This window comes from Musa acuminata, chromosome BXJ2-8 (genome assembly GCF_036884655.1).
Source record: "Musa acuminata AAA Group cultivar baxijiao chromosome BXJ2-8, Cavendish_Baxijiao_AAA, whole genome shotgun sequence".
NCBI classification, from domain to species: domain Eukaryota; kingdom Viridiplantae; phylum Streptophyta; class Magnoliopsida; order Zingiberales; family Musaceae; genus Musa; species Musa acuminata.
The window spans coordinates 16308125-16319933 of NC_088345.1; positions in this window are offsets into that span (position 1 = coordinate 16308125).

Consider the following 11809-nt stretch of genomic DNA (forward strand, 5'->3'; position numbering starts at 1 on the left):
TAGTATCATATATGCTATGCCCAAAATGATGTAAATTTTGGTATCATGCATGAAGTGATGAATACTTTTGTATCTATATTATGCCCAAAGTGATGTTGACTTGTTATTATGTATGAAGTGATGAAATTGTGCATGTTATACTTTGATGACTTGAAACTATGATGATGCACAATGTATGAAATTTTGATATATTGCACTATGATTGAAATTGTTTACTTGAATTCAAATGTTATGATTTCTTTTGAATTCAAGTTTGCCTTATCTCAATATGGTATATAGATAGGGGGAGTTAAGGTTAACTCCGTTATCAATTGGTTGTCATCATAAAAAAGAGGGAGATTGTTAAATCTCAAATTTTGATGATGAAATCAATAATCTAATCCATGTGTTGAGATAAATGATGTAGGACTAACTACGATCGTGAAAAAGGTAAAACAATTAAAGGAGAATCGGTCGGAGTCAATAATTGGGCATCGAGCCAAATGAATCGGGAGATACACCGAAGGATCGGAGGATACAGTGAAATCTCGTTGGAAGTTCACTAGTAGTTCACCGTAAGCTCACCGGAAGTTCACTAAGAGTTTGGTTGAACAATTGACGTGCCGAACAACTTAGATTGCTTGTATCATAATTGTTTTAGTTTTAACTATTGTAGTTAAGACTTTAATTTGAGTTAGTTTTGGGAGAAATCCTACTAACTCAATTAGGGGCCAATTGGGCCCAAAATAGGGTTGAATTGGGCTAGTTGGATGGCCCATTCACCACTTAGAGCCAAGTTAGGTAGCAGCACTGCCTATACTAGCGGTGGAATCGCTTGAGGCTCGACCTCCCAAGTGGTTCGGATGGTGGTACCATCGACCATTAATGTTTACCAGTAGTGGTATCGCTCAAGCAGGTGGTAGTATTGTTAGGATCGGAGCGGCACTAAGAGGGGGGGGAGGGGTAAATTAGTGCAGTAGATTAAAACTTATAAGTTTAAAACCGAATTCGTAAATGCGAGGAGATTTCGATTCGACAATAACTTGAGTAAAGTGAGAAGATGAAAACGAAAGCTTGCTGCAGTATAAATAATAATTTTAGAAAGGTAAGTACTCACACATTCAAGGAATACACTAATTTAAAGTAGTTCGGTCAAATGACCTACATCCACTTGCGAAGCCTTCTTCGATGAGGCTCCCAACTTCCGCTAGCAAATCACTTTGAAGGGGAAGGACAAATACCCCTCTTACAACTTTTATAAGTGGTTCACACTCTTACAAATTTTCAACGAAAAGGAAGGAGATGAACTCTCAAGCAATTGAAAATTAGGCTTGTTAAAAACTTTACAAAGACTTTTTTCTCAATCTATTGCTACTCAAAGGTTTTGTTCTCTGCTGAGAATTGAGGGGTATTTATAGGCCCCAAGAGGATTCAAATTTGGGCTCCAAATTTTGAATTCTCTTGGATTCTTGATGTTGGCGGTGCCACCGCCTGTTAGTGTCTGACACTAACAGTGTACTAGTGGTGCCGCCGTCCAGTCCGGTGGTACTACCACCCAATTCTTCGGGTTCTAGGTGGTGCCACCGCTTGGACTATTCCAGCTCACTAGTTGGGCTCCAAACTTGGCCCAAACCAGTCCAAATTCGGGCCCAATTGACCCATAACCAGATTATAGGATTAACTCTTAATCCTAACCCTAATTACATGCAAACTACGAAGTTAAGGCATAGTCCTAAGAAGATCTTATAACCGGCAATGTAGAGTTTCCTTCTGGCGAGCTTTCCGGCGATCTTCCGATACACCCTCGGATTTTTTCTAGCGGACTCCCAGTGGGCTCCCGATCTTGTGACGAGTTCAGCGAGTAGCCGAGCCTTCTCGGTAAACTCCGCGAACCTATGACGATCTCTTCGGCGGACTTTCGAAAACTCCGACAAGTCCCCGATTTCCTCTTGGTTGGTTCCGACAATATCTTCGACGAATCTTCGGACTCTCAAACACCCATCGAACTTAACTCTGGTAGACTTGCTTTATGTCTTCAAGCTATCATAGTTAATCCTGCACATGTAAAAACAAAGGTTCGATCTAGACAATTACTCCTAAGCATTTAATCAAGTTGTCGGGCATGTCATTGGTCCCTCGACGCTTCATCCGATTCTTCGGCGCATCTTCCTCTCTTGCGGCCTATTGCCCAATCGGTCAGTTGACTCCGCAACTCCGATATCCTTGGCGCAATACTCGCTCTTATTGGCCCGATGCCCGAATCCATAGCTCGAAGCCTTCTGTCGATACGTTGACTGATCCATCGGCCCGACGTCCAATGTTCTGACATGTTCCTCCGGCACAACATGATTTTCCTGCTTTAATTGTCTCATCCTGATCGAAGCATCCTGTGTTACTCAAAACATAGATTAAATCATACACACATATCAAGTGGTTTCATCATCAAAATACGAGATTCAATAATCTCCCCATTTCTGATGATGACAACCACTTGATGACGGAGTTAACCTTAACTCTCGGAGTTTAAACAAACTCCCCTTATCAATATGCCATGTTGATAGAACCTTGAATTCAAGCCGAATTCAAGTCATTGCAAATATTCATCATGAATATTTGCAACACGTCATCATGCATAACATGATCATACTTCTCCTCCTTTGTCATCAACAAAAAGGAGAAGTATCACTTTCTATGTGTTTGAGAGATAAATTCAACTTATTACATGAAAAACATAATATCAAGTTTTATCATCATGCAATTTGTAAGCTTGAAAATTTAGCAAACGCTATATCATGCAAGCTAGCAAAAATTTAGGAAGTGCTATATCACATTTGAATATACAAGCCATCAAGTTTTAGATATATAAGATAGTAAAAAGCATGTCCTACTTTACAATATTTTACAACATTTTAGAACATGCAAGCTTATAGTTTTGAGATGTTCAAGAAAGCATTCCTTGCTTCTTGAAATACGCAAGTTTGCTAGATATGAAAGTTAGCATGTTTTGCTTCTTGAGATAGGTAAGATTGCACATTTGGTATAAAAATTTATAGTATAAAAGTTATCAACTTTTACACAAAAAGTTAGCAAAAAGATGTCCAAGATGGACTATTTTGCCTCTTTTCAAAATATGTAACTTGGCACATATTGCTTCTTTGAGATTTGCAAGATAGCACTTTTGCTTGAGATTACAAGATAGCATTTCTTGCTTTTGAGTTGAGCAAACTAATAAGTTTTGCCCCTTTTTGCGATATGTACATTTACAATTTTTGCTTCCCTTGTCTTGTGCAAGCTAGCTATCTCCCCCTTTGTCATTGTCAAAAAGAAGGGAAGACCCTTTACATCAATTTCTAAATCATGACAAAGGTAAGTATCAATCTTATTTGTGCATCCTTATGTTTTCAAAATAAAATATACACAACTTCAAAACTTTACATTTGTATCCTTACTTTATGCATTATACAAATAAATTAATCACTATGGGCATATCATACATGATACATCATTTTGGTAATAAATCATAGCATTTATCAATATTTTGATCATGATACCAAGCATTCATCATTTAGAGTATTCATGATACACATTATATGCATATATCATCACAATAAAAAGCAATTGCATGTATAATTTCAAATCATAAATATTTCAAATCATGAAGGTATTAATTTATCAAATTGTATCCTACCATGCATGATCAAAACTTCTCCCCATTTGTATTTCATGCATAATTTCATTTCATCACATTAGGAGTATCAAGAGGAATTAATTGGGTGATGAGATAAATATTTCATGAATACATGGAATTGTATAAAAAATCATATCATAAGTATTTCATACATTCATATCATCACATGAAAGAATATAAACAAAAATTGGTGATGAGACATTACTTCATGAATGCAATAAAATTCATATAGCATATTATGGTTTATTATAACTAGTCTTCATTTTGGTGAATAGAAAAAATAATAGGAGAGCAAGATCTCAATTCATGCATATCAAATATTCAATCATCAAAATCATGATTCATCTAGAAAATGCTCCTCTTTAAATATTCAAAGAGAGATCTTAGGAGATTATGATATAGATAAAATTCATTCAATCTTGTAGGAGAACAAGATATTAATTCAAGCATATAAAATTTCTCAATTTATTATGAATCATAAAAAAAATTGTAGTTCCGAAAAATTACGATTCATTTAGGAAAATTTTCTCTTTAATGCACGACAAGAAGAAATATAGCAATGATACCAACCATAATTCATTTGGATAGTAGATGCTAAAAAGGAACATTGAGGATAAAAGATCTTGATTTTTATAGAGTAAATCTCAAGTTATAAATATCGAAAAATCAAGATAAAGCTCATTCAAATTCAAATCATCAAATCAAAATCATTTTCAAGAGATTCATAAAAAGATGATAAAATAGATTCATCAAACCAAGAATTTTCAAGAAAAATACTTTTATCTATTTAATTGTTTCATATAAGCATGCCTTTGTCCTTTTTGTGCCAATATATATATATATATATATATCATCAATAATTTAGGATCGAAAAATAAATTTCTTCATAAAAACCATCAAGATCATGATGTATAACTTTTAAAATCTCATGCATAAAATGGTATCAAAACATTTAATATTGTCATTCCATCATTTTCCATTGGTTTTATTGAACATAATTTTGAATGATTCTTATAGATAACTAAAACTTCTTTAGTTTTAATTTATGTGATTGACTTTATATTAGCATGCTCAAATTTTGTTCTTAAGTCAAAACCATACATCATGTTTGACAACCAAAGACAAGGTTCATAAAAAAAAATTATCAAGCCTTCCATTCAAAAGCCATGCATCATTATTAAGCATGATATTAAACTTCTCAATATTTTCATTAAGACATCAAGCATAGTTTCAATCAAAATCGCAAATCATCAAAATACACATTCTTACTTCTGAAGAACATACATAAGATTTATATTTAAAATTTTATTACATTTTTATTTTTAAACATTAAATTATTAAACATACAATTTTCAAGAAAATTAATCCTAAACTAAATAAAAAATAACTCATGAAAAGTATTATGTAATTTCAAAATAAATTAGGGAGATTTCGATTATCTCATCGTTGAAAGCGGTTAAGGCATAGTTTGCCACCTCGCCTTTCTTGATTTTTTCATCTTAAATACATATCAAGTGGTTTCATCATCAAAATATAAGATTCAACAGGTATAGCCAAAACCCAGTCTTCAAGGCTCTATCAAATGATAGTACCGCTTAGACTGAGCGATGGTATCACCAATACAGAGTGTGTCAAGCGATAGTACCACCCAATACTGGCGGTGGTACTGTCAGTATACTAAAGACCCGGGATGAGACCTTTTTTGGCTCTATTTTTGAAGTCATTTAGGGCTTATAAATACCCCTATCATCCCTGCTCAAATTACATAAAAAAAGAACTTGAAAAAGTTGTGCAAAACTCTATTGTAATTCTACTAGAATTCCCATCTCCATCTCTAAGTGTAAACTCTATTTAAGGGAGGGCTATGAGAGCTGTAAAGATTATCTCCTAAACCTATAAAAATGAGAAAAGAGCTATAAAAGGGTAGTTGATCTTCGTCCATTGAAGAAAGATCAATAGTGGAAGCCAATGACCTCGATAGATGAGGAATCAGATTATGCATCATAGTTTTAAATTATCAAAATGTTAGATACACAATTTCAAAACATTACAACTCATCATCACTTCATGCATGATACAAAAAATAAGTCAATATTACTTTGGGCGTAACATACATGATATCAAAACATTAAAATTTTCAATTGTTCATCATTACTTATTACTTCTCTCCCTTTATCATAACAAAAAGGAGAAAAATATAACAAGTAATTGATCTATGCTATTTCAACAAGTTTTACATCACTTTAGAACATGTAAGCTAGCAAGTTTTTGAGATGTGAAGTTAAGAAAAATTTTTGCTTCTTGAGATGGTAAAGATAGTAGCTTTTGCTTTTTGATATGGGCAAGCTAGCACTTCTCTTTAGATGTGCAAGCACTTTTGATTCTCTTGAGATGTGCAAGCCAATATTTTTGCTTTCTCCCCTTTGTCATAAGAAAATGAGAAGAAGAAGAAGAAGAAGAAGAAGAAGAAGGGAGTAATTCATTCACCACATAAAGAAAAGAATCAAGTCATAAGTTCCAATAGTCCATGAATCAAAGTTCTACTTTCGTAAATAAAAAGAGGAAGGATTCATAGGAAATAATCATCACATAAAAGATCAAGTATATCAAAAGTCAATGAATAAAATTTTTACTTTCATAAATAGAAAGAGAGGATTCATAGGAAATAATCATCACATAAAAGGTCAAGTATACCAAAAGTGTATGAATCAAATCTTATTTTTTTATACATTGCAAGAAGAAGGAATGATAGGAAACAATCTCAATTTAAAAAGAAAACTCAAGTTATAAAAATCGAGAAATCCAAAGAATGTATAAGAGGAACTCATGTATTAGGAAGATTTAAAATACCTAATTCTCTTATAATAAAATCAAATTGTTCTTCATTCAATGGTTTTATAAAAATATCAGCTAATTGATGTTTTATATCAATAAATTCTAAAAATATATCATGGTTATTAACATGATCTCTAATAAAATGATGTCTAATGTTAATATGTTTAGTTCGAGAGTGTTGAACGAGATTTGTTGTTAAACATATTGCACTAATATTATCACATTTTATAGGAATATTTTTAAAATATAGTCCATAATCTTCTATAGTATTTTTCATCTAAATAACTTATGCACAGCATGCACCTGCTGCTACATATTTAGTTTTGGCTATAGATAATGCAATCGAATTTTGTTTCTTAGAAGACCAAGAAACAAGTGAGTAACCTAAGAGTTGATATGTTTTAGATATACTTTTTCTATCTATTCAACATCCAACAAAATTAACATGGATATAAGCAATCAATTTAAGATTTTTAGTTATTGAATATAATCCTAAATTAGGTGTTCGTTTTAGGTATCTAAAAATCCTTTTAATAGCTTTTAAGTAAGATTACTTGGGATTAGATTGAAATCTAGTACATAGTCTAACACTAAACATAATATTAGGTCTAGTTATTATGAGGTATAGTAAACTACCTATCATATCCCTATAATTTTTTGATTAAAACATTCTTCATCAATATCCATATTGATCTTTGTGGAAGTGCTCATTGGTGTATTAATAGCCTTAGCACTATACATATTAAATTATTTTAATATATCTAAAACATACTTAATTTGACTAATAAAAGTTTCATCACTTAATTACTTAATTTGTAATCCTAATAAGAAAGTTAATTCACCTATTAAGCTCATTTTAAATTCTTGGCTCATACTCTTAACAAACGATTCATTTGGAGAACCAAAAATGACATCATCAACATAAATTTGAACAATGAAAAAATTATTTTTAAAATATTTAATAAATAATTAGTATCGACCTTACCTTTCATAAAATTATTATAAATAAGGAAAGAACTAAGCCTCTCATACCAAGCCTTAGGGGCTTATTTTAACTCATAGAGTACCTTAGATAACTTAAAAACATAATTGGGAAAGAGAGCATTTTCAAATCTGGGTGGTTGTTTCATATAAATTTCTTTAAAAATAAAACTATTAAGAAAAGTACTTTTAACATCCATTTGAAATAACTTAAAATTATTACAATTAGCATAGATAAGGAGAATCTTTTTGGCTTTAAGTTTAGCCATAGGAGCGAAGGTTTCTTCATAATTGATATATTCTTTTTAGTTAAAACCTTTGACTACTAATCTAATCTTGTTTCTAACCATGATACTAAGTTCATCTTGCTTGTTTCTAAAAACCCATTTAGTACCAATTACTAAATGATCATTAGGTCTAGGAACAAGCTTCCACATCTCATTTCTCTCAAATTGATTTAACTCATCTTGCATTATCATAGCATATGAATCATGTTTTAGAGCTTCATTAATGTATTTTAGATCAATTTGAGATAAGAAGGACACTTTCACACAAAAATTTTTAAAAGAAAAATGAGTTTGAACACATTTTGATATATTCCTAATGATTAGCTCCCTAGGATAAGAATCTATATACTTTCATTCCTTATATAAGAATTCTTTGGAAGAAGATGTATCCAAGTTGTTTGGGGGAGGAGAGTTTTTATTCAAATTTAAAGTATCAAAATCAAAATCATCATCAAAATTATTTTTCTTAAATTTCAGAAGCTCATTAAAAATAATATGAATTAATTCCTCTATAACTAAGGTTCTTTTATTAAATACATAAAAAATTTTAAAAATAGAGAAATAACTGAGAAAAATACCTTCATCGAATTTTGTATCAAATTTTCCTAATGCATCTTTTTTGTTTAAAATAAAACATGTACAATCAAAAATTTTAAAATATGAAATATTGAGTCTTTTGTTGTTCCACAATTCATAAGGAGTTTTGGAAAGTAATGATTTTATGAGAACCCTATTCATAATATAGCATGTCGTGTTAATGACATCGGTTCAAAAATATTTGTGTAGGCTATGTTTGTTTAACATGTTCTTGCCATCTCTTTAAGCTCTTATTTTTTCTCTCAACTAATCTATTTTGTTGTGGATTTCTTAGAGTAGAAAAATCATAGTTGTATCCATTTGACTCACAAAAATTTTGAAAATCATAATTTTGAAACTCACCACCGTGATTACTACGAATAGACGAAATCATAAAACCCTTTTCATTTTGAATAAGTTTATAAAATTTTGGAAAACATTTAAAGCAATCACTTTTGTGAATCAAGAAGTATGTCCAAGTGTATCTACTATAATCATCAACAATTACAAAGGCATATTTACTACCTTCTAGACTTGTTGTATCAATTAGTCCAAATAAATCCATATGGATCAATTGTAGTGGTCTAGAGGTGCTTATTTGATTCTTTGATTTGAAACTATATTTTATTTGTTTTTCTAGTTGCCATCATTGCAAACTTTGCCTTTGACAAATTTAATGCTAGGCATTCCTCTTATAAATTTTTTAATTGAAATTTGAGAGATTAGTTTCATATTAGCATGACCTAATCTCCTGTGTTAAAGCTATGCATTATCGTTTAAAGCTGAAAAACATGTTTCATCATAAAAATCATTAATATTAATAGTATACACATTATTATGTTTTAAGGCAATCATAGATCTATTTTTATATAGTAAATTATACAAGCATTAGATTCAAATTTGATAATATATCCTTTATCATATAATTAACTAATTCTTAGTAGATTATGTTTTAAACTATCTACTAATAACACATCTTCAATTAAGAGGCTTGACTTGTTACCTATGGTTCCTTTGCTAATAATTTTTCTCTTGTTGTCTTCGAAGGTGACATATCCTTTGTCTTGGCCAGTGAACTTAGAGAAGTGTGTTGGATCTCTGGTCATGTATCTTGAGCATCCACTATCAAGATACCATCTTTTGCTCTTAGTTTTTTATTGTAAACATATCTACAAGAAAGGGGATTTTTTTTTAGGTACTTATTTAACTTTGGGTCCCTCATTAATAGATCTACCTATCTTAACTATTGGCATTAAGTTATTCATGGTTCCTTTTGGAACTCAAACTAATTTGTGTAGACTATACTTTTTAAATGAATATCTATAGGCATAATGTCCAAATCTACCATAAAAATTATATTTATTTCTGTGTGAAACATGTAATGTAAGTCCTTTAACGAAGATAGTTGGCTTTTGTTGAGTGTTACTCACAAAGCTGATTCTTTCTTTTCTATAAACATGACCCTTATTAGCAAAATCATGTTTAAAGATTATTTACCTATTTTAAAATTTTCTAATGTTTCTTGTAATAAAACAAAATCCTATATTTGAGTTTGCAAGCCAATCACATGAGTGATGACATATTTGACTTGACACGTAGTCTAGTCTTTTTGTTTGTTATTATTATTTGACATTTTATCACTTTATATTACTTATTGCTTGAATATATTGTGATGTCCATGGATCTGTACAATGAGAATCAGATCGTGATAAGATCATGATAATGAGATCGATTTGCCTTTAAACATAGATACTAAATAATCCTGGTCATAGGTTACTCGAGATAACTGAATAGACTAATGTGTTGTATACCGGTCCATATGATGGATGCAGTTGGTCTCATAGTTGCTCGTATGGGGACACTAGGGATATAGTATGGGGACACTAGGGATACAGTACAGGTGCTTATTGGAGAATAAGTTCAGTGATTGCTCCGCTTACGGAATATTGGATGGTTGATGATGCTTTATTATCAGACAGCAATTCTGTAGTCCTAATGGTGTATCTGGTTCTTAGACTTGAGACACTAAGGATATCATGTGTGAACACTCTATTCTTTGATACCAGATTTATAGGTCTGGAGGTTCTAGATATAGCACAACCGGTCATCGGGGGTGATAGCCAACTTTACGATGAGTATTAAGTGTCGATAAAGGATCATTCACTTTTGGTGTTATGAGAGGAATATTTCTTGTATTATTGCTCAAACAAATCCCTAGCTAGAGTCATTCGGATTGAGAGAGAAATAGTTCTCCGGGAGAATCTGATTAGAGCAAGACCCAAGCACAAACTATATGGGTTTGATAGCACCATACCCGATATATGGTATCTAGAATATTAGATGGATGAGGGACTATAGGTATATGGTAACTAAGGACAGACATATCTAATGGATTGCATTTCTTTATATTATTTAGGGACTGTGGTGTAGTGGCCTAGTACGTCCGCAATCGTTGAGTCGAGTGAATTATCATAGAGATAATAATTCAGTGAGCTAGAAGGAGTTCTGATAGGTATAACTCATGACTAGCTCAATATTGAGCTTAAAGGGTCACACACATATGGTAGGTATTGTTGAATCTCGTATTTTGATGATGAAACTACTTGATATATGTTTATGATTTAATCTGCGTTTTGAGTGACGCAGGATGCTTCGATCAGGATGAGACAATTAAAGCAGGAAAATCATGTTGTGCCGAAGGAACATGTCAGAAGATTGGACGTCGGGCCGGTGGATCGGTCGACGTATCGATAGAAGGCTTCGGGCCGTGGACTCGGGCATCGGGCCAAGAAGAGCGGGTATTGTGCCAAGGATATCGGAGTTGCGGAGTCAACTGGCCGATTGGGCAATAGGCTGCACGAGAGGACGATGCGCCGAAGAATCGGACGAAGCGTCGAGGGACCAATGACATGTCGGACAACTTGGTTAATTGCTTAGGATTAATTGTCTCGATTGAAGTTTTGTTTTGTTGTGCAGGATTAACTATGATAACGATGAAGACATAAAGCGAAACAAAGTGTCGGAGTCAAGCGCGAAGGATTTGTTGCGAGTTCGAGAGTTCGACGGAAGTTCGAAGATTCGTTGGGAGTTCGCGGAGCTCGCCGAGAAAGATCGGAGCTTGCCGAAGAAGCTCGTTGGAACTCGCTAAGAACAAATCGTGAAGTCTAGGAGCTTGCCGGGAGTCCGCAGAATGGTTTTCGAGAAGTTCATCGGAAGACCGCCGGAAGCTTGCCGGAAGCTCGCTAGAAGAAGTCTTGACTTGCGGACTTTGTAATAGCTTAGAAAATGTCTTTAAATTCATAGTTAGCACGTTAATTAGGGTTAGGATTAGGTGTTAATCCTATAACCCAAGTAGGGGCCAATTAGGCCCAAGTTCGGACTGGTTTGGACCAAGTTTGGAGCCAAACCAAGTGAGCTGGAATAGTGAAGAGGTGCCACCTCTCCAGCCTGGAGGTGCCACCGC